Below are 26,237 nucleotides of genomic sequence, written 5' to 3'. Positions count from 1 at the left end.
ATTTCTGTGTGGAGTTTGCATGTTCGCCCCATGTTTGCGCGGGTTTCCTCCAGATGCTCCAGCTTCCCCCACAGTCCAAACACATGGACTATAGGTGAATTGGGTGAGCTAAATTGTCCGTAGTGTATGAGCGTGAATGAGAATTTATGGATGTTTCCCAACGATGGGTCGCAGCTGGAAGAGGTTTATTCATTAATAAAGGGACTGAAAATGAATGAATAAATGAATGAATGAATGAATGAATGAATGAATATAATACAATACAATACAATACAATATATCTGCATTATATTTCTCAATGACACAATCAAATGAAGCCAATGGAATCTCATGATTTTTCAGTCATGTATAACTGCAGGATAATTATTTGTATTTTATCTCGACTAATTTGCTAATGAATAATTCAAGAGTCTTTATTTTGAGCCATTCATTGAAGAGAGAGAGAACTAATTCAAATTAAAGACCCTGTTCCTTTTCTTTCATCCATTTCATAATTTAGAGGGAAAGTACTTCTTAAAAGCTCATTAGGACTTCCTTTCTCAAGACCGCTGCATAATATTAGACTCAGATTTCATGATTGAATTGAATGTACAGATAAAACAAACTATGAGAACTTGCACCACAAACACAGACTGAGAAACTAAGAGCGAGATGGTAAAAAAACAATATTAAAATAAAACTGGTGTGATAGAAAAGATTCATGCTGTTTGTGCTTTTTTAGCGTTACATTTTCCAAAACAACATCTTTCTGGCCAATTCACAGGTTTCTTTCAGAAGAACCAATTTAAGCTCTGTGCTTTTCCTTTCTGTGCTTTCATAACTGAAGGTAAAGTATATTTTATTGGCCCATTTACACTTAGTTCACCAAGAATCTTCCTCTGTGTATCTGTCTTAGTAGCATGTCTAAAATTTATGTTCAAATAATACAAAAATAAACCTGAAAAAAAAGAGTGAATAAGATTCCAAAAAATGCCATAATTTGTGAAAATGTAATTAAAACCAAAATTAATGTTAAAATAAAAATATTTATTGATTCATTCATTTTGCTTTGGCTTAGTCCCTTATTTATCAGGGGTCACCCCAGCGGTAGAAAACCCATCTATTCCATCTATTCATTCATTTTTCTTTCAGCTTAGTCCCTTTATTAATCTGGGGTTACCACAGTGGAATGAACCACCAAAATGTTAAATCAGCAGCAATTAAAACAGAAGTTAAATAAAATTATAATAATACAAATTTAAAATGTGTAAAACTTAATGTGCATCAGTAATGGCGACTAAGACTAATGATGGTATATTAGTTCATTTTAGTTCATGTTTTTATTAACTTGATCGAAAATAATAAGAAATAAATGTATTAATCGTTGTTAAACTAAGATAATGTAAATAAATGTATTAATTGTTAGTCCTAACCAATCTAAAAAAGCACAATTTGGATATTTAATGTGATGATTATTAAATGGAGTACAAGCTTGTTTATTCTTGACTCATGTTTGTAAATTCATGAAATAAAATTAACTAAAGGAACATTATTTGAATTTGTTACACAATTTTTTTTATAAAAATTGAAATAAAACAATAATTAAATAATAATAATAATAATAATAATCAAAATAAATAAAATTAAATTAAAAACCGGGTTAAAATTAATTCAAAATATTAAGTATAATATTAACAAAATTAAAAAGCACAAATTAACAAAAATCAGCACAATACAAAAAAACAAAACAAAACAAAAACAAAACACGACATGACATGACAAGAAACGAAACGACATGACACAACACGAAACTAAATGAACGAAACGAAGAAATCCACAAAACACAAAAAACAAAACAAAAACCTAACACAACACGACACGAAACAGAGGGAAAGGAAATTAAAGCAAATTAAACAAAAGGAAAATATGAAACGAAAACGACACAAAACTAAATGAACAAAATAAACAAAATGAAATAAACAAAATGAACAAAACAAAACAAAAAACAAAACAAAGAAACAAAATGCATCAAAACAAAACAAACCACAAGACAAAAACTAAACACGACAGGACACAAAACAAAACAAAACAAAACAAAAAAACATCACAACAACATAAAACGACATGAAACTAAACAAAACTAAATAAAACGAAAGGAAACTAAATAAACAAAACAAAACAGACTAAACGAAAGAAACAAAACAAAAACGGAAAAACAAAACGTAACGTTAAGTAACGTAACAGAATGTAACAAAACAAAACAAAAAAGACAGAGAGCAAAAAAAAACAATTACAAAACTTAAGATGGCGAACAATGATTCAAAATAAATGTAAATAAAATGACACTGTTAATAATGTCAAATATTAAACAAAAGAACTAACTCAAAATAAAACAAATGTACAACCGAAACAAAAGAAAAGAGAGACTCAGATGGAGCGAGACATACAAGATGGACAAAACTATATTAAACTGAACATGATGGTGTGTCAGAAGAGACTTGCGCTGTCTGCAGTTTGTGTGTGTGTGTGAGTTTGTGCAGCGCTGTGGTCGCTGTCATCTGTGTCTCTGTAGGAATAATAGTGTCAGTGTGAAGCTAGCTCTGCTGACACTGAGGTGTGTGTGTGTGCGTGTGTGTGTGTGTGTATGTGAAAGCTCAAGGTTATATTAAACATCAATCAAAGACGCCGCATCTGTGCTCGAGTCCAGCGGTTATGATTGTCACTCACACACACACCAACCAACAATACTGGTTAACATAAAAACACCCGCCGTCATTTCATATTTTACTCTCCGCCGATGATAAATCTGGGCTTTTCTGACACTGACTCAAATACGAACGCTTTCACTATGGGTGAGCAACATGTACTGTAGAATCTACAATACCAAACTGTTATTATATATCAATGTGTATTATATCAATGTGCAGACTGGGTTTGTTCAGTGTATTAAAAAACAAGCAAGACCACAGATATTGGGAGTCCAAAAGGAAACCTATTACTCTGTACAAAAATGCAGGGTTCCACACAATTCATAGATTACTGGATATCCCTTGCCCTGTCTTTATGTTTAAGTTAAAATGACATCCCACATCAAACAGGCTGCATTTGAAGGCACTTCAGCACACCTTTAATGATGACTCTGTGGGTTCATAGATTAGAGTTTTAGGACTGTAGTAAATCTGGAAAGGTAATGTCAGCCCGTCAGGATTGAGTTGTGGATGGGGAAGTTCTGCTAATGAAATGAAGGTGTTTTCAGGCTCTGCTGGTTGGAAACGGTGACGCAGACGTACAGCCGATGCTCTTTGGACAGAAATGTGATGTGCAGCTGCTTCTGCTTCTGTATCACTGTGAGTGTTGAGTTACTGCAGGATGAAGAACAGACCGCAGGACCCACACTGTCATTTAAAGTAGACCGCAGAGCAAGACTTTCTATACTGTATGGAAAAAGAGCTTTTATTGTAGTGCTCGTGTTGTTGATAGTGGAGTCAGTGCCTAGTGATGAAGAATTTGATTTGCTTATATTGGATTATTAATGAAAGACAAAAATCGCTGGCATAAACAATAACATAAATAATATTTATATAGCATAATTAATAGTATATTTATAATTATTATTGCTATTGTTTATGCCAAAAATGTTTCTTTCATTATTAATTTAATGTAAACAAATAATAAATATAAAATAATAATAATAATAATAATAATAAATAATAAAAATAATAATAATAATGTTAATAATAATCATAATATTAAATAATAATAATAAATAATAATCATATTTTCATTAATAATAATAACAATACTAATAATTATAATGTTAGTAATAATAAAAAAAATAATAATAATATAATATAATTAATAATAACAATAATAATGATAAATATAACAGAAATAATAATATTAATAATAATAATGATCATAATAATGATATTAATAATAATAATAATTATTATTATTATTATTATTATTATTATTATTATTAATATTATTATAATGTTAATAATAATAATAATAATAACAAAAATAATACTACTATTAATAATAATTATAATGGTAATAATAATACTACTATTAATAATTATTAACTTAATAATAATAATAATAATAATAATAATAATAATAATAATAATAATAATATTAATAATTAATAAATATATAATAATAGCAATACTACTACTACTACTACTACTACTAATAATACAAATAATAATAATCATATTAATAATAATAATAATAATAATAATAATAATAATAATAATAATAATAGTTGTTATTCAGGCAAAGTCGCTTTATTAATCTCGGGTCGCTACAGCAGAATGAACTGCCAACTTATCCAAAATACGTTTTACGCAGCGAAGGCCCTACCAGCAGCAACCCATCACTGGGAAGTGTAATTATTATTAATATTTCACATAGATTTCTTTTTTCATCCAACTTCACATTCACTAAGGAAATTAAATAAACACCTAAAAAAGTGTGAATGAGGCATTAAGTTGGGTTTACAGCTGAACAAAAATTGAAAATACATGAGATGTGGAGTCGTATAATGAAACGCAATGCATGACCATAACAAAGAGAAACTTTATCAGTTGCATGTGTTTTAAAGGCTTTTCAAATATGTAAAAAGCATTCAGGCACAATAAAATTAAATGTTTGCAACTATAATGTAAAATACAATTACTGATTTAATAATACAATGATTATTTTACATTTCATTATTCAATTTCTGTATTTGAATGCTGTTTGACAACCATAAAGCACTGTTTACCCCCCTGCACTCCCCTCACGCCATCATTAACAGCACTGTGGCTGCAATAGAGTCATTCAGATTCCTGGGCACACCCTTTCTGAAGTGAACATAGACTCTACTTCACATAGATCACGGTATTTACTTCAATGCCACTAATTTTTACTTTTTACACTAGTATTTACTTTAATGCAACTAATATTTGCATAACCCACATCTTAATTCCATTTCTGTTTAGTTCAGTTATGACTTTAGTGGGATTAGGATAATCAGAAAGCGCTGTTTACATGGTAGACCCCTAATCAGAGTATTGTCTTAATTGTATTGACATCTATCAAAGTGTTGATGTCCCATGTATACATACCTAGTGTTAGACTCAACCACCGTGAAAACAGTCAAACTTGGGGGGCTCTAGTTAGTTGAATTTTTTACTACGGCATCTGTGAACAGTAAGATTCTGTTGTTGGAAGTGATTAGATCTCTCTGTTGTTGTGAGAAGAAATCTGAGATTCTCACTCACAGAAAGTCACACACACACACACACACACACAAACACACACACACACACGCATGACACCATAACCCTCTGTCTTACACGTCTCTACATCTTTACTCTCCAGGAGTCGGCGAGTCCTTACACACCACTGCGGCTTTCAGCAACACAAAAACCTGAGCGCTGCTGGAATAACAATACGCTCACTATCACACACTCGCACATAAACACACACTGCACTTCTCCAGAGGTGAGACGACCTACTTCTCTCCTTTACAGAGAGAGAGAGAGAGAGAGAGAGAGAAACCTGACAGAGAGTCTTCCTTCTGACCAGAAATCCTTCGAGACACGAACCTGAGGCATTCAGGAGACTCAGTCCATCACACACGCACACACACACTGAACCCCCGGAGAGCACGTCAGTACTGCTGTAATGGAAGAACAGAGAGTGAAAAGACAAAGATGAGGGGTAAAAAGAGAGCGTAATATAAAAGACAGACAGAGAGATATTGAGCAGCTGCCAGAACTCGTCCAAACGTCCTTCAGTGTCGCATTAAAAGACTGACCACAGACACTTGTGCTGTATGGGTGTGTGTGTGTGTTATTGTGCTGCTCTGTTTGCTGTTCTACTGTGTGTTCTTGAGTGAATGTCCTTTGTGTTTCTTGATTGTATTGTTATTCTGTTGCATTGTGTTCTAATGTCGCTTACTGCAACAAATAAAATAAAATAAAAGCCAGCGTGAATCGGAAGTTGCAGAGAGACTTGTTGATGTACTTCTTACTGAAATAGAATATTGAGTAGGGGACAGAGCTGAATTAAGCGCATCATTCCCTCATAGCAAACTAACGGTTAATATCAGGCCCCAATTGGCTAATTGGGAGGATTTAGTCTAAAATGTGACTATTCCTACAAAAGAAAGCTAACAGAACATTTTTTACCATCACATGGAAAAAGAACTGTTTTCAGAGCTTAACATTGCTGTAAATTTTAAATAGATTTGTTTAACAAACTATACCAACCATTTTGTTATCAGTGTAATAAAATAATATGTGTGCTATAATGATATATGAAATAAAATGATATTTGGCAAAAATGCATTGTGTATGCATTTTATTATAAATGATATATTGTACATTTTATGAATGGGTAATTTTCATGAATAAATATGAGTAAATGAGGTTAAAATTAAGCCAATTCAAAATAAAAAAATAAATAAATAGAAGAATGGTGATAGACACATAGAGATGGGTATTTAAAGCTGTGCTGAAAAAGTTCTACGACTTTGAGAGTTATTAGAAGCCCAAACAGGGAACCTTAAATTATTATAAAAAGGGAAAAAAAAAAAAGAAATAAAATCAATAAAAAGGGGGGGGGGGGATTATATTCATTATATATATATATATATATATATATATATATATATATATATATATATATATATATATATATATATATATATATATATATATATATATATATATATATATTAGGGTTGGGCATCTAAGGTATAATGCCGATACGATACGCATCTCGATACAAAGAATACGATCCAATATATTAGCGATACATTTGTGACATATTGCGATGCAACACGATACGATTCACACCCATATCACGATACAATGCGATAATTCAGCACTAACTAATTAGATCAAGTTTATGAGATGATGTGAAAGAGGATGCTGTGCCATTGAATGAGTTTGATTATTTATAAACCAAGCAAAACCAAGACTTTTTTTACAAACTGGCTCTTCTCTCAGAGCCAGAGCGTCAGTTTACAGTAGAGGGCCATTTTAGAACATATAGCACATATTATTTAAGTATTTTCAAGATAAACAGAATGTATAAGTGCAATATATATTAAATATATATATATATATATATATATATATATATATATATATATATATATATATATATATATATATATATATATAAATATATATATATATATTTGCACTCTTTCAACATAAAGGTTTACCATTGCACAACAAGAATTGTGAATTAACTTTTAAAATATGAAAACAAGTTTTACAAAGACATTTTGCCACTGATTATTCAAAACTTAACGTTGTGAACTAGCAGTGTTATGCTGCTTTGAAACATCACTGTCACTGTAAACAACGGGCTAATAAAAATATAACAAACCAGCAATCTTCTTGCTGTGAGGTGGTCAAACTACCCACTGTGCCACCGTGACACCCATTATTTTTATCCTTATTATTATTAATATTATTATTATTATTATAATTAAATAAAAATTAACAGGAGGAGGTGTTTAAAACCTTCGTTCTCCGTGACACTAGGCTGAATATCTTTGCAGATGAACAATGCAATAGCATTCGTTATTGGCATAGAGCGCACAAAACTGTTGCGCACGGTAAAAAAAAATTTGCAATGCTTTTCTCACCACTTTTGGAGCTGGTTGAAGCAGTGCGAAGGCCGGGGATGCAGGAACACTGGAAGATGCTTTCACAACAACACCGTGGCGCCGCTTCAAGTGAGATTTCAGATTAGTCATACTGCCCGCGTATTTTACAGATGCGCGGCACATTTTGCAAATTGCATCTGTCCTGTCATGTCGTCCATCCTTAAATCCATAATGTTGCTTGCCATACTTTAGATTTAAAACTCAGTGAGGAATAAAATGTTTGTTTTGCTTCTCGCGCTTTCTGAGGGCGCTCCACTAGCTTCATCCGCACACCTGATACACTGAGTTGTAGTGTAAGTGTACACATCCGCAAATCCATTGCTAAGGCTTACTTTTATGTAGGTCGATTAAATTATGCGCCAAAAACAGGTTGACAACACTTGTTAATAAATAAAAAATACATTCTATATTAAAAATATAAGCTGTATCTCGGAAAAATCGATGCATCTCGCAAAAACCGATGCATCTCGATTTGCTTCCAAAATTTCATTCATCCTCTGCTGCTCAACCGATGCACTCGCATCGTGCACGCGCATGACCGCGTATCGATACATATCGGTTAATCTTCCCATCCCTTACATATATATATATATATATATATATATATATATATATATATATATATATATATATGTGTGTGTGTGTGTGTGTGTGTGTGTGTGTGTGTGTGTGTGTGTGTGTGTGTGTCCTTGTCATTACTCTTCTTTCTTCTGGAGAAAGTCTTATTTGTTTTATTTCAGCTAAAACAAAAGCAGTTTTAAGTAATTTTTTAAACACCATTTTAAGGACAAAATTATTGGCCCTTTTAAGCTATATTTTTTCTCGATAATCAACAGAACAAACCATCGTTATTGCTCCAACATGCCTAGTTAACCTTATTAATCTAGTTAAGCCTTTAAAAGTCACTTTAAGCTGTATAGAAGTGTCTTGAAAAATATCTAGTCAAATATTATTTACTGTCATCATGGCAAAGATGAAATAAATTAGAAATGAGTTATTAAAACTATTACGTTTAGAAATGTGTTGAAAAAATCTGCTCTCCGTTAAACAGAAATTGGGGAAAAAATAAACAAGCGGTCTAATAATTCAAGGGGGCTAATAATTCTGACTTCAACTGTGTGTATATATATATATATATATATATATATATATATATATATATATATATATATATATATATATATATATATATATATATATATATATTTATATATATATATATATATATATATATTTTTTTTTTTTTTTTTTTTTTATTTAATTTTTATTTGCTTTAATATGTCCTTGTCATTACTCTTCAGTTTTCCTTTTTACTGCCAATATTGTTGTTATTGCTGGGACTATTATTAATACTATTATTTAACAACTTGTATATCGGTTTATACATGTATATCTATGCACTTTACTATATGCTGACTGTCTACGGTAGTGGTCACCAAACTTTTTCCTGGAGGGCCGGTGTCCTGTAGATTTTAGCTCTAACCCTAATCAAACACACCTGAACAAGCTAATCAAGGTCTTACTAGGTATACTTGAAACATCCAGGCAGGTGTGTTGAAGCAAGTTGGAGCTAAAACCTGCAGGGACACCGGCCCTCCAGGACCGAGATTGGTGACCCCTGGTCTACGGCATGTTTTCCTGTGTTCGGAAAATATAAAATAAAAGAAAAATTTGATGGAAAAATAAATACAAATAAATAAATAAAGAAGTATGAGTAAATGGTGGTTGATTTGCTTAAGTTATAAAAGCACATTCCATTAATAATGTTAAAACCATCATCTATTACTCAAAAAAATTTAGCATTTTTCAAATGAATAATTCAAGCGGTTTTTGCTAAAAAAAAAAAATAAGTCTTGAAAACTATTTATATCACGTGCAGTATAGTGTTACCACTATTTTTTAAAGTACATAGCACATAAACGGCGACGCAGTGGCGCAGTAGGTAGTGCTGTCGCCTCACAGCATGAAATTCGCTGGTTCGATCCTCGGCTCAGTTGGCGTTTGTGTGCCGTTTCTGTGTGGAGTTTGCATGTTCTCTCTGCATTCGCTTGGGATTCTTCCGGGTGCTCCAATTTTCCCCACCGTCCAAAGACATGTGGTACAGGTGAATTGGGTAGGCTAAATTGTATGAGTGTGACTGTGAATGTGTGTGTGGATGTTTCCCAGAGATAGGTTGCGGCTGGAAGGGCATCCTCTGTGTAAAAATGTGCTGGATAAGTTGGCGGTTCAGTCCGCTGTGGTGACCCCGGATTAATAAAGGGACTAAGCCGACAAGAAAATGAATGAATGAAATAGCACATCATATTTTTTACAGTGTATCTGAACTATTATTAGCAGCTAGCTAGTAGTTTATTGAGCCTATAGTCTTAGCTATTGATTTGTTAAAGGGTGAATTGTGCATTAAAATAAAGTTTGACCATATATTTTTAAAGTCTGCAAGAAACAAGTTGCTTAAACTTTTATTCTAATATGATGATATATTTGCAACTGAAACTAAAAATTTAGTAGGGTGTTGGACTTTACTTTTGTGCATCATTCCCTCATAGCAAACTAACGGTAAGAGAGGCATGGTTAAGAATATTGTGGCTGAATCTGTCAAACTGACGTCAATGGAGAAAGCCCGCCACTAAAAATGGCCAGAACAATTTTTTTTCAGTGGATTAACTTTCATTGATTAATCATTCACCTAAAAGAAGAACAAAATGTGCTGGCAAAAAAATGATTGATCATCCACCGATTTAAATAGCAATACAAAAATCACTGCTATTGCGATTCGGTGTTGTACTGTGAGAGATAAAAGGACTGAACAGTGGACAGTCTTAAGAAACGAGTGTGAAGAGTACAGGGAACGAGAGAAGAAATGGTGTGATGAGAGAAGATGAGAGCACAGGACAGATCAGAGTGTGATAATGAAAGAAAAAAAAAAAACGAGCGAGAGATGACCGTGTATGAGTAAAAGAAAAAGAGAATGGGAGTAGAGGGATCCAGAAAGACAGAGCGGCAGTAAATCTCTTAGCACGAGCTCTATTTCTTTTTAATTCACCCTGCTGTAAAGTAATATCACAGAACATATTGCAGAAAAATCTACTGCTGGACAAAGAGAGAGAGTATATCTGTACATCACTTTAAATAAAACCCACAAAAAAACTATGTGTATCCACAAATACCATAAGAAACGTACAGACGTGCAAGAAGGCTACATTAAAATGTCTTTAAATATGCAAACAATTGACTTCTATTGCAATTTTTTCACAGAACATTTATCGTCTTAACAAAGCCCAACAAAAAATATCTACAACACCATTTTATTTCAAAAGATGACCAATCAGTTATGGCCTTGAATGATTTAAAGACCAAGAAAATCGTTTCTTGATCTGTGAATACCAATAGCTTTTTTCATCCAGAAATATTTGCAACCATATCTGATAGGAAAAAAAATGACCGGAAAAACGATCGGTAGAAAAAAACAGCGATCAACAGAATAATACATGTACTGATAAAAATATAGAGGGTTCGGGGGAATGTAATCAGGTTCTTTATAACACCTAAACTACCTTTAAAGTAGAGATTAAAAACATGGTGAATGCTGGAGAAAAGGTGGAAATGTATTAGCCGATAATTTCTACATATTTTGGGATAGTTATATTAACACACATTTGGCAAGATTTAAATAAATGGATCAATGCAATAATGGGATTGAATCTAGAATGTAATTTTTAAACCATGTACTTGGGATTGTACTCTTCTACCAATAAATAAATAAATAAATAAATACTTATCTTCTTAACACACTACTAATAACTAGCAAAAAGGCCATTATAAAGAAATGGCTCAAGGAAGATCCTCCATCTGTAGGTGAATAGTATGATATTGTAAAAGAGGTGTATGACATGGAAGTTCTGACATTTTACATGAGACAAGCCTATAAAATTTCTGCACACTTGGGTAAATGGTTGAGAAGAAATGTATTGTTTTAATTTTATTGTGGTGCTTTTATTTTATACATATCTGGAACCTGTTGATCTTTGATACGAAACCCTTAACAAAATTTTATACAGCAACATTTTATCAACAATAAATACGAATGTAAATTATATTGTATTCGGTGACCTTTGACACTTGTATTGTTTGTCTTTTTTTCCGTGTTCCCTTAAAAATGTTTTATTTTTTATTTATGTTGTTTTGTTAGGTTTGTTCTGAACTGTTTTGAAAAAGGAAAAAAATAAATAAATTAAAATTAAAACAAATAAATCATGTATATAAGTCATGTATCATCAAAAACAAAAGATAAAGAACAATATATAATACAATAGATAGCAAAATAGGTTTATAAAATGGATGGATGGATGGATGGATGGATGGATGGATGGAAGGATGGATAAGTTTGTTGGATGGATGGATGGATGGATGGATGGATGGATGGATGGATGGATGTTTTTGTTGGGTGGAAGGATGGATGGATGTTTTGTTAAGTTGATGGATGGATGGATGGATGGATGGATGATGGGTTTGGTGGGTGGATGAATGATGGGTTTGGTGGGTGGATGGATGGGTGGCTGTGTTTGTTTGGTGGGTGGAGTGATGGATGGATGGATGGATTGATGGATGTGTTTGTTGGATGGATGGATGGAAGGATGTTTTGTTAAGTTGATGGATGGATGGATGGATGGATGGATGGATGGATGGATGGAAGGATGGATTGATGGATGTGTTTGTTGGATGGATGGATGGATGGATGGATGTTTTGTTGGGTGGACGGATGGATGGATGGATGGATGGATGGATGGATGGATGGATGATGGGTTTGGTGGGGGGATGAATGATGGGTTTGGTGGGTGGATGGATGGGTGGCTGTGTTTGTTTGGTGGGTGGAGTGATGGAGGGATAGATGGATGCGAGGATGGATGCATGGATGGATGGATAGGTGTGTTCATTGGGTGGATGGCTGGATGGAAAATGGGTTTGGTGGAGTGATGGAGGGATGGATGGATGGATGAATAGATGGATGGATGGGTTTGGTGGGTGGATGGATGGATAGATAGATTGATAGAGGAATGGATGGACCGACGGATAAATAGATGGATAGAAGAATAAATAGATAGACAGATGGAGATGTAGACAGACAGACAGACAGATTTTTTTTTACTTTGTCATTAAAACAAGTAAAGGTCTTAATCTACACCCGAACCAAGGCATGAAACACTGCTTCACATTGTGCAAAGAAAGGATTGAGACAGAGCGAGTGTGAGAGAGACAGAGAGAGAAAGAGAGAGAGAGACTGACTGCAAAAGCTCAACTCTCCACCGCTCACTGGAGGAATTCTCCTTTTGTGTTTTTAATTGTGGTCACCAGAGGCCTCATTGGCTGTTATCACGGCTCAGCTTATTGGCTGACAAAACACTGTTGTGATTTGATTGGCCCCCTGAGACAGCCCGGCAACAGACCCCGCCCACTTTCCGTTAGGAGCTTGTTATTATGCAGACTCTTCATGCTGTGAGATCAAAGTTGGCTTGCACATAAATTCCCAAGCAAATTTACCTTTCACACTGTGTTTGTGTGCAATATTTACATCTTATATGCATTTCATTAGCATTTGCCTTTCGGAGAGCTGCCTAAAAAACACACACACACACAAAAGGATTTGAGTCTGGAAGTTTGCCTAAAATGTGTCTGAGTGATAATGAGGTTAAAAAAAGCAGACTGTAATTTTCGTAATTAATAACTGCAAGCTGTTCTGCTTTTCTCGTGTCTCTCTACTTCTGCTTGTCAAATTATTCCACTCTATTTCTTAAAGAAAACATAATATGTGGTGTAGAAATGGTACAAAAACAGAATTAATATACAGCAGGTGTGGAACCTTTGAGGTGCTGCGGATGAGGAAAACATAATAATCGGACTCTGAACGTGATTAATTGTCATTAGCTACTGCAGAGAGGAAAAAGAACCATTTATAAAAGAAAGTGGATCAAGTTTAAGATATACTTTCATGTTGGCTTCAGAAAGTGAAAATCATTTAAAAAAGCTTGAAGTTTAAGGGTTCTATTTTAACAAGTTAGGCACAAAGTCTAAAGTGCAGGGCGCAAAAGCATTAAGGGCATGTCTGAATCCACTTTTGGTATTTAAAGGATGGAAAAATATGTTTTGCGCCACGGCGCATGGTCTAACAGGGTTGTGCTTATTCTCTTAATGAGTTATGGGTGTGTTTTAAGCATACTGTGCATTAAACCAATCAGAGTCTCACGCCCCATTAACACGGGGTGTCTGCGCCAACGCTTCACATTCGCTTTGAATGGGTGACGTCAGGCATTGCTGAACTGCATTGTGGATCTGTTGGCGCCGCTTCAGAGGCATTGCCCGCTACAGCAGTTGGGACTTGCACAACTTTTCAAGCGCAGACGGAAGCGTCAGCTAATTAGATCGCTGTACACCAGCTCAGACAGTGGCCTATTGCTGACTAATTTCATTGGCTGACAATGCTATGATGATAGCATCGGCCCCTACTTTCACTCTGCTGTGGCAACCCCAGATTAATAAAGGGACTAAGCCTGAATGAATGAATGAATGAATGAATGAATGAATGAATGAATGAATGAATAAATGAACAGAATTATAGACAGAATGGCAGAGTAATAATCAGACAGTCAGAAAGACTGAAAATACAAGAAAAGTTGGAATAAAAGAAAGAAAGAGAAAATGAAGGAAAGAAAAAAGAAAGAAAAAAGAAATAAAGAAGGAAAAAAGAAAGAAAGAAAGAAAGAAAGAAAGAAAGAAAGAAAACAATCAATGCAGTAATAAAATGAACACAAAATAACAGAGTGAAAGAAAGAAAGAAAGAAAGAAAGAAAGAAAGAAAGAAAGAAAGAAAGAAAGAAAGAAAGAAAGAAAGAAAGAAAGAAAGAAAGAAAGAAAGAAAACAATCAATGCAGTAATAAAATGAACCCAAAAGAACAGAGTGAAAGAAAGAAAGAAAGAAAGAAAGAAAGAAAGAAAGAAAGAAAGAAAGAAAGAAAGAAAGACAGAAAGAAAACAAATCAATCAATGCAGTAATAAAATGAACAGAAAAGAACAGTTAGAGTGAAAGAAAGAAAGAAAGAAAGAAAGAAAGAAAGAAAGAAAGAAAGAAAGAAAGAAAGAAAGAAAGAAAGAAAGAAAGACAGAAGTGATGAAATAATCATTCATTCATTCATTTTCTTTTCGGCTTTTTTTTTCCCTTAATCAATCTGGGGTCGCCACAGCGGAATGAACTGCCAACTTATCCAGCAACTGTTTTACGCAGCGGATGCCCATCCAGCTGCAACCCATCACTATAGGAAACTTCCATACACATTCATTCAAACACATACACTACGGTCAATTTAGCCGACACAATTAGAAGGAATGGAATGATATAATGACAACAGCAGAACTCTAGTTAGATTTACTCAGGCCACTAATGTTTTTATGTGTTACGTGACAATCTTATATATCACAGAAACTGAAACAAAGGCCGTCCTTTGAAAGAAAGAAAGAAAGAAAGAAAGAAAGAAAGAAAACAATCAATGCAGTAATAAAATGAACACAAAATAACAGAGTGAAAGAAAGAAAGAAAGAAAGAAAGAAAGAAAGAAAGAAAGAAAGAAAGAAAACAATCAATGCAGTAATAAAATGAACCCAAAAGAACAGAGTGAAAGAAAGAAAGAAAGAAAGAAAGAAAGAAAGAAAGAAAGAAAGAAAGAAAGAAAGAAAGACAGAAAGAAAACAAAACAATCAATGCAGTAATAAAATGAACAGAAAAGAACAGTTAGAGTGAAAGAAAGAAAGAAAGAAAGAAAGAAAGAAAGAAAGAAAGAAAGAAAGAAAGAAAGAAAGAAAGAAAGAAAGACAGAAGTGATGAAATAATCATTCATTCATTCATTTTCTTTTCGGCTTTTTTTTTCCCTTAATCAATCTGGGGTCGCCACAGCGGAATGAACTGCCAACTTATCCAGCAACTGTTTTACGCAGCGGATGCCCATCCAGCTGCAACCCATCACTATAGGAAACTTCCATACACATTCATTCAAACACATACACTACGGTCAATTTAGCCGACACAATTAGAAGGAATGGAATGATATAATGACAACAGCAGAACTCTAGTTAGATTTACTCAGGCCACTAATGTTTTTATGTGTTACGTGACAATCTTATATATCACAGAAACTGAAACAAAGGCCGTCCTGCTGTTTTCTGACTCAGAATCTGCAGATGCCCACGTCCGTTTCTAACGGCTCCTCATTATGAACACACAGAAGCTGGCCGTCCCAGTGCGTCATGGGAAATCTCAGCCCCCAGCGGATCCAATTCCACCTCCTTTTCCCCGCTTTCTTTCTTTCTTTAGTTCAATCTCTACTTCTGCCTGCTATCTGATCCTCCCTTTGTTACTGCTGCTGCGAGCATCTGAAATTTCACACGCTTGTCAAATCACACTCATGCACTTCACACACACACAAACGCTTCATAACGCATCGTGAATAGACATGACTAAACACGTTTATACACTCCAGTTTCATATTTAACTGGGATGTAACACATAAGGATAACTGAAAGTAAAGCAAAAGCAACTCCTAAATCAAAAAGAAAAGTTTAAATGATAGTCTAATAGTTTATTCCAGTGAATAACAGAGTAAAAAATGACAGTATGATTGACTGAGATATTGATGAAGGACAGAATGATCAACAGTGAGAGATAAACCGAAAGATAAACATTGATGGGGATAAGTGGTTCGAAACATAAATAATAAAGGGATGTATATATTGACAGAGTGATAAACAGGTAGAATAACAATGAAACAGACAGACCAACAGAATGAAAGAACAATAAATAGATAGAACGATAGACAAAATGAATGATATAATGATGTACAGATGCAGTGATGGGATAATAGACATATAGACAGATAGAACGATTGACAGAGAGAACGATGGAACAACAAAGATGGAATGTTAGAACGATAGACAGATAGAATGTTAGAACAATAGAATGATAGAAAGGTAGAATGCTAGAGTGATAGACAGATAGAACGATAGACTGATAGAATGATAGGAAGACAGAATGATAGATCAATACACAGAGAATAGACAGATGGAATGATAGATAAAATGATTGAACAATAGACTGATAGAATGTTAGACAGCTTAACAGTTAGAATGATAGACAGATAGAATGATAGAGAGACAGAACAGCAGAATGATAAAAAGAATCACAGATAGAACGATAGATTAATAGAATGATAGAATAGACAGAAAGACAGAATTATCGAAAGATAGACAGATAGAATGATAGAAAGACAGCAATAGAACAATAGAAAGCTAGAATGTCAGAGAGATAGAATGACAGAACAACACAAAGAATGACTAAATGATAGAATGATAAACAAATAAAGAGATAGAACAATAGAACAATCAACAGAATGACAGAATGATACAGATAGATTGATAGAAAGATAGAATCATAAAAAACTTTGATAGACTGACAGAATGATAACAGATAGATAGAATAACAGACAGATGTAATGATTGAATGATAGACGGATAGAATGCTAGAACAATAGAAAGATAGATCGATAAAACGATGACAGAATGACAGAGAGAACTTTAGAATCATTGGAAGACAGAATGATAGAGCGATAGACAGATAGAATGAAGTTAAAATGTTGAAAGATAGAATGATAGAACAATAAGCAGATAAAATGTTAGACCAATAAACAGATAGAACGATAGAATGATAGAATGAAAGACAGATAGAATGATAGACCGATGTAATGATAAACCAATAGAATGATAGACAGATAGAATGATAGACAGATGGAATGATAAACCAATAAAATGATAGACAGATAGAATGATAGACAAATAGAATGATAGAATAGATGGATAGAATGATAGACAGATGGAATGATAGACAGATGGAATGATAGACAGATAGAATGATAGAATGATAGACAGATGGAATGATAAACCAATAAAATGATAGACAGATAGAATGATAGACAAATAGAATGATAGACAGATGGAATGATAAACCAATAGAATAATAGACAGATAGAATGATAGAACAATAGACGGATAGAATGATAAACAGATGGAATGATAAACCAATAGAATGATAGACAAATAGAATGATAGACAAATAGAATGATAGACAGATGGAATGATAAACCAATAAAATGATAGACAGATAGAATGATAGACCAATAGACATATAGAACAACAGAATGATTGACAGATTGAATGATAAACCAATAGTATGATAGACCGATAGAACAAGATAAATAGAAAGATAGACAGATAGAATGATAGACAGATAGAACGACAGAAAGATAGAATGATAGAACAGTAGACAGATAGAATGTTAGACCAATAGACAGATAGAATAATAGACAGATAGAACAATAAACAGACAGAATGATAGAAAGATAAGAGTGATAGACGGATAGAATGATAGATCAATAGATATATAGAACAACAGAATGATAGACAGATAGAATGATAAACCAATAGAATGATAGACTGATAGAATGATAGACAGACAGAATGATAGACAGATAGAATGATAGAACGATAGATAGATAAAATGATAGAATGATAGACAGATAGAATGATAGACAGATGGAATGATAAACCAATAAAATGATAGACAGATAGAATGATAGAATGATAGACAGATGGAATGATAAACCAATAGAATGATAGACATAATGATAGAACGATAGACAGATAGAATGATAAACAGATAGAATGATAGAATAATAGACAGATAGAATGATAGACCGATGGAATGATAAACCAATAGAATGATAGACAGATAGAATGATAGAATGACAGACAAATAGAATGATAGACAGATGGAATGATAAACCATTAGAATGATAGACAGATAGAATGATAGTATAAGACAGATAGAATGATAGACAGATGGAATGATAAACCAATAGAATGATAGACAGATAGAATGATAGAACGATAGACAGATAGAATGATAAACCATTAGAATGATAGACAGACAGAATGATAGAATGATAAGACATAGAATGATAGACAGATAGAATGATAAAACAATATAACTTTAGACCAATAGACAAACAAGATGGATGAACGAATGGAATATAAACATAATATTATTAAGCTAACTAAAAGTGAATCAACTGAAACTCCAAACCCCCCCAAAAAAATAAAACTTCAAATGATCGCCTAATTATTTTCCCCAAATAAAGATGTACCAAAATGTTTCAGAGGGGAGTTTTAGGCAGATTTACTTCACTGATCCTCAAACTAAACCTAAACCCACACACAAACGTCACAGCAGTGATCTGCATGTGATGTATTACAGCTCCAGACCGTCCTGATTAAACAGCAATAACATTTTCAAATCATACATCATTAAGAGGAAACTCTACATTTATGAAGCCTTCTGACATCCCGTAACTCAAGACATGCGCGCGCACACAATCTGGAGAGTTTCCATACGTGTGATCGCAAATAGCTCAAACACAGACACACACACAGACGCGCAGTGAGGAAATCTGGTAAGTTCATTACACATAATGGAAAGGCTGCTGCGGTAGTGAGTTGTAGAAAGAGTATCTATTACATTGAAAAAACAAATGACACACACAAGCACGCTAGAGGTCTATCTATGTCACGTCTGCTATGAACACCCAAATAACCTGAGGCTAAAGTAAAATATCTCAATCATTCAGCTTATTATAGTCAACAGTCTGTTATATCCATTAAAGCCAATGCGTGTGTGTGCGTGTGTGTGTGCGTGTGTGTGTGTGTGTGTGTGTGTGTGTGTGTGTGTGTGTGTGTGTGTGTGTGTGTGTGTGTGTGTGTGTGTGTTCTTAAGAGAATGACAGTCCAGCTGGTATTGAGCTTTTCATGTATGAATCTAGCATTAGGTAAGGAAGAAGAGAAACAGAGGCGAATGGAGAGTGAAGGTCAAAGAGTGCCTGTATTGTTGGACTGAACAACTGGCTGAGCTCTTAAAACTCTGATTACATGTGCAATGTTTAAGTGTTTTTACAGGTGTTTTCTATACTGGGATCTGAGGAAGTCATGCAGCGAAACAACTGGATCTGAAGTGAATCACAACAATTTGAATAAACAATGAGTCAAATGTATAAGTAGATCTCTCTCTCTATATATATATATAGGCAAAAGAAAAAAAAAACATTATGTAGATTATTTAATTTATGGACAAGCATGCAGAATATGTGATTAAAACTGAACATACTGGACGTACAGTATACTGAATTACTGACTAATGAGTTTAAATGAAAATAAAGCTGGAAAGAAAAACAAACAATTATAACATTTAGATGGGAAAAAGGCACACTACAAGAAGCACTAAAGTAATGAAGGAAGGAAGGATGAAAGGAGGAATGGAAGGAAGAAGGAAAGGAAGGAAGAAAGGAAAGAAGGTAGGAAGGAAGAAAAGAAGGAAGGAAGAAAGAAAGAAAAAAGCAATAACTAAAAAAGAAAGGACTAAAAAAAGAGAGAACTAAAAAGAAAGAACTAAAAAAGATGAAAAGAGACAACTAAAAATAAAGAAATAACTAAAAAGAAAGAGACTAATAAAAAGAGACAACTAAAAATAAACTAAAAAGAACTAAAAATGAAAAGAAAGACAGAACTAAAAAGAAAGAAAGAACTAAAAAGTAAGAAAGAACAAACTAAAAAGAAAGAACTAAAAAAGATGAAAGAAAAAACTAAAAAAATGCAGAACTAAAAAGACAGAACTAAAATACGAAAAGAAAGAGAGAACTGAAAACAAGGAGAACTAAAAAAAGAAGGAAAGAACTAAAGGTACAAAAGAACCAAAAAGAAAGAGAGAACAAAAGAAAGATAAAACTAAAAAGAAAGAAAGATTAAAGGAAAGAACTAAAAAGAAATAATTACAAAAGCGAGAACTAAAAAGAGAGAACAAACGAAAGAGAGAATTAAAAAAGAAAGAACTAAAAAAATATTAAAAGAGAACTAAAAAGAAAGAAAGAACTAAAAAGAGACAACAAATGAAAGAGAATTAAAAGAAAAAAATAACTAAAAATATTTAAAAAAGAGAACTCAAAAGAAAGATAGATTACAAGAAAGAAAGCACTAAAAAGAAAGAAATAACAAAAATAGAGAACAAATTAAAAAAGAACTAAAAAGATTAAGAGAGAACTAAAATAAAAAAAGATTAACAGAGAACTAAAATAAAAAAGATTAAGAAAGAAACTAAAAAGAAAGAACTAAAAAGAAAGTGAAAACTAAAAAAAGAAAGAACTAAAAAAAGATTAAGAGAGAACTAAAAGAAAGAAAAAAAGAATAGAAAGAATGAAAGAAACGAAAGTGAGAGAGAACTAAAAAGAAAAAGAACTAAAAAGAAAGATAAAAGAACTAAAACGAAAGAAAGAAAGAACTAAAAAAAGATGAAAAGAAATAAATGACAAAAAAGTAACAATAATCAATTATGTAAAACGAAAATATAAAAAATGAAATTAAACCAAACAAATCTGACAAATACTTTCATTTCACAAATATAAATATAACACTATAATTACATTACAGATTACGCAATACTTTGCGACAGAAAACTGAACAAGATATATAGTATAGACCAGCAAATATGACAAAAATATACCAAAAACAATCATGAGATGTTTACATAAAAACGTCATTAACGAAAAACAAGATCAATTTCTCCATAAAGAAAATAAATGAGATTTTCATTTCAGCATCCATGCTAAAATCCAACTAAAAATATATGACATGGCATTTCAATTTACATTTTTTAGCATTAAGCAGACGACTGTATCCATGGCAACATATTAATCGCATTAATGTCATTCAAGACATCATAATACAGTGTTCACATCATTCCATATCTAATGATAAACTCCCATGTAGAGTACAGAACATCATCTGCAGTGTATCATAATGACGGAGACAATTAGCAATACATCAATCAAACACCATTTCCCAATATACCGTCAGACGCTAATCACAAAACACCATACAGGGTTCCTCATTTAGTCGCTCATCATTTACATACATTTGAACTCATTCATTCATTTTCCTTCAGCTTAGTCCCTTATTTTTCAGCGGTTGCCACAGCGGAATGAACCGCCAACTATTCCAGCATATGTTTTACACAGCGAATGCTCTTCCAGCTGCAACCCAGTACTGGGAAACAGGCATACACGCTTACATTCTTACACAAACACTAAGGCCAATTAGTTTATTAATTAATTTAACTCATTATTTTTTACAAATTTAAATGGATTGAACATAAAACAATTAAGTTGTCCCCAAAAAACTTAAGGATTGTGTTGTTTCAGCTCATTTTAAATAACTAGCATGAACAGACATCACTGTTTTTGAGTGTATGAGAGAGCGAGACGGTTTCCTCTTACTCTTTTTTTTTTTCTTCAACTTTCTGTTATTTCTCTGTCTCCACTTGAACTCATTCAGTCTCTCTCTTTCTTTGTCTGCAGGTTCAAGGGTTATCACTGAAGGGAAGCACACTCAAAAGTGAGCACCGTTTGAAAAGACATTTCTAAATGTCACACACACACACACACATTGTCTGTCCAGAGCAGGACTGGTAAATCACTTACTATAAGCAGGTCGCCTATGTAACTCGACCCTCAACAGCACACACCCCGTTAACCTCCACGAACACACCAGGCATTACAATACATCCACACACACACACACACACACACACACACACACACGCAGCAGCGGTCAGATGTATGTGGTTGGTATGACACTGATTGACTCGTCTCGCATTCTCTCTCGAGAGGAAAAAATAATTAAATACATTATGCACAGGCACACTGGATTCATTTGGTCTTCGGCCGCGGGATTACTTACAATAATTTCTTTCTTCAGATGTGAGGAGGCCGAGTTAAAGTTCCTCCGTCTAATCAGAAACGTCAATAACTGTATTTTCTCGTCTTGCTGGTTGTAATTACAGCAAGTCTGTGTTCGGCTTTTGTGTCAGTGGTTTGGTGGATAGCGATTGGCTGCTAGACCAGTTTATAAACGTGAAGCGTCAAATCGTTTACGCTTATTGCATGAAGCAGTTCTGAAGTGAACAGAGAACTGAGATGAATTTGATTGTTTAACACATCAAAAAATTCTTTGTTTGATCTGTAACATTCGTTGAAATTACCTGGGTGGCACTCAGTGGTTAGCACTGTCACGTCACAGCACGAAGGTTGCTGGTTCAAGTCCCGGCTGGGTCAGTTGGCATTTCTATATGGAGTTTACATGTTCTCCCCGCGTTGGCGTAGGTTTCCTCTGAGTGCTCAGATTTCCCCCACAGTTCAAAGACATGCTCTATAGGTGAATTGAATAAACTAAAGTGCCTGTAGTGTGTGAATGAGTGTGTATGACTAAAGAGACTGATCCACTGATGAATAAAGAGACTAAACCAGTGGTTCTCAAACTGTGGTACGTATACCAGTAGTGGTATGCAGGCTTCCTTCCAGTGGTACGCGGAGGAATGAAATATGTCATTTACATGCTATACACATTTCAAAATTTATCAAAAATGATGTATATAATATGCCATATATGACATATAGCCTATATTTCTGAGGTAATCTGCTACGTTTTTTTTTTTTTTACTTTGCAAAGTTGTAGCTGCTTTACGGGGCCTACTACGCTACTGTATTTCAATACTGCTCACTTTGGTGGTACTTGGAGAGACAATTTTTTTCTGAGGTGGTACTTGATGAAAAAAGTTTAAGAACCACTGGACTAACGCCGAGTTCAGACTGTATGATTTTCAAAGTAGTCGTATCACAGATGTTTTCACACTGCTTGACTATCTGGGCTAGCATTTCGTCGCTGCTTTGTTTACACTGCAAGATGGATCGGCGTCAGGGGTTTTCACATTGCATGACTTTACTATAGGAAGAATCGCCGACAACTTCATCCAAACTACGTCTCACAGCCAAAAACACATAGTATATCTTTTGTTATTAACTACATAATGAGAAAGAAGCCTTTAATGGAGTAGAACATGTACATATTTGCTCACCTGGGTTTAAAGGGAATTAGCCATTTCTCCTCAACGTTGATAATAAACTAAATTCTTTCTGCATGAAACGTCAAACAGACACGGTTGCTCCTGAGTCCTGTCAAACCTCCACTAGTTTTTCCTCCATTTCGTGGGTCCAAATAAATCTAAAAAGAGCGCTTTTAACTTCTCCCCCAGCCTCCCACTGGCCTGCAGCAGGTATACACACACGCACACACAAGTGAAAGCGGCTCTCTCATTGGCTGTAGGCGATGGCTGATGTTATTTTCAGTCAAAACTCAATTCACACGGCATGATTTGAATCGCCGATAGCTCCAGATATTTAGCATGCCAAATATCTCACAGGCATCGGCGACTCATCGGCGATTCTCTCAGATCGCGTCTTTGAAAGTTCATACTGTGTGATTGTCACTCACGTGCATGAGCACCGATTTGCCTGTGATTTCAGGCATTTGTCGGCGATTTCTCAAAACCTGTCGGCGAGCCAAAATCGGGGCTAAAATCACGCAGTCTGAACTAGGCATTAACCAAAGGAAAATGAATGAATTCATGAATGAAAATAACAGTTTAAAATTTGTGTTAGTCGAAAATGAGTTACAACAAATGTTTCAAACGAATCATTTGCCAGTAGTTTTTTTGAAAGAATCTGAATAGATCTATTTTAGAAAATTGCTTTACACTGTAAATAAAAAAGATAGGTTTCATATAATTCCTTCATGTTGTCCCAACAGAAAATTAAGATAACTTCATTGTTTTGACAAATTTAAGCAGATTAGATGTTTAGAACTAAGTTTGGTGCCCCCAAAACTCTCAAGAATTGTGTTGATTCAGCTCATTTTAGATAAGCAGTCTGAACAAGCAGCAACGATATTTTGGTTCTAATGTACAGGGTGAGCCATTTATATGGATACATCATAATAAAATGGCAATGGTTGGTGATCTTAATGTCCTGTTTGCGGCACATTAGTATATGTAAGGGGGTAAACTTCTCAAGATTATTGGTGACCATGGTGGCCATTTTGAAGTCGGCCATATTTGATTAAACTTTTGTTTTTTTTTCAATAGGAAGAGGGTCATGTGACACATCAAACTTATCGGAAATTTCACAAGAAAAGCAATGGTGTGCTTGGTTTTAATGTAACTTTATTTCTTCATGAGTTATTTATAAGTTTCTGACCACTTATATAATGTGTTTAATGTGCTGGATGTGTGTCAATGCAACCCTCTTCTCCCACTCTTCACACACTAATAGCAACACCGCAGGACAAATGCCAGCAAAGGCTTTCAGTATCCGTAGTTTCAGGCGCTGCACATCTTGTATCTTCACACCATACACAACAAAGATAGTGGGGCCATTCTTCATCAATGGAAACCTCAGGGCCACTGGATATTTGAAATTGCAACATGATGATGTGTTTCCCACTTCATGCAATAAAGCTGGCAAGTTCCCTGAGATTTTACAGCAAGATGGTGCACCACCACATTATGGGTGTCAGGTCCGAGCATTCCTAAATGAACAGTTACCTGAAAAGTGGATTGGTCATCGTGGGCCCCAAAGGTCTCCCAATCTGACCCGCTTATACTTTGGTCTTTGAGGTCATCTGAAGGCAATTGTCTATGATGTGAAGATGGTGGTTGTTCATTATTTGGCCAAAATCAAAAAGTGTTTCTTTGTGCCCCACTCTCCCCTAAGCTAAAGGAAACTGAATTAATAAATGTTTCTTTTTTTTAAATGTCCACTGAAAAAAGAGCTTACAAAAAAAAAAAATCTGTCAAAACCAAAGAGAGATGGAAAAAAACTAGATGGAGATGGAAATCTGTGTATTACTCACAGAAAAAACTAAACTGCTAACATGGATTCCACCTCTATCATGTAATGGCATCTATCATGACCAATGTCATTGGTCAGCATTCACAGCTGATATACTGTACCTTCTCTAAACAACTAACATTTTCTTAAGGGTAAAATACAGATTCGATTCACAGTGAGTGTGTTGTTTAGTGTAAAACATGTTGAAGATTATCGAACAGGTTTTCGATTACTTAAATGACAAATTATTTCCTCACAAAAGTTTATTCCATGTACTGACGGCTCTCCTCCATTGACTTCCATTAAAACAAAACGGCCTCTAGTCTCCTCTCTCACAAACTGGCGTTAGCATTAGCACCTTTTAGGCTAATGATTTCCAGCCTGTCAACTATTAGCTAGACAAGACTTCAAAGTTGATAAATAGCTACAAAGCTGATGATCGGCTGCATTCGTGAGCAGATTTGTATCAGATTCTCGCATGCTGATTGGCCATTGCTCCACAGTTGCAATGACATTTAAAATCAGCCTTCCATTTCTCATCTGTCTTTTTGCAGGAGGTTTAATGAAAGGGTCGAGTCTCGCTGAACAAGTTCAACTAGTAAATCTGCACACACCGTCCTGGAAAACTCCACAGACTGTGTAATTCTCTTTTTCATGTCAGGATGAGGTTTTTATACAAGCCAAATGCGGTTTTGAACCCAGATATCTGGATCCAGCGGGGTGCT

At 34.3% G+C, this 26,237-nt stretch overlaps 1 protein-coding gene and 1 pseudogene across 7 annotated transcripts in view; both read right to left on the bottom strand.

Annotated features, from left to right (window-relative positions):
* Nucleotides 1-26,237, bottom strand: part of fat3a (FAT atypical cadherin 3a) — a 330,154-nt gene that overhangs the window by 210,130 nt on the left and 93,787 nt on the right. The window lies entirely within an intron of this gene.
* On the bottom strand, nucleotides 16,032-18,730 carry LOC147840687 (uncharacterized; annotated as a pseudogene).

The sequence above is a fragment of the Danio rerio genome, chromosome 15, assembly GCF_052040795.2.
Source record: "Danio rerio strain M-AB ecotype USA chromosome 15, GRCz13ab, whole genome shotgun sequence".
In the NCBI taxonomy this organism is placed as follows: Eukaryota; Metazoa; Chordata; class Actinopteri; order Cypriniformes; family Danionidae; genus Danio; species Danio rerio.
This window is presented reverse-complemented; position numbering and strand designations above follow the sequence as displayed.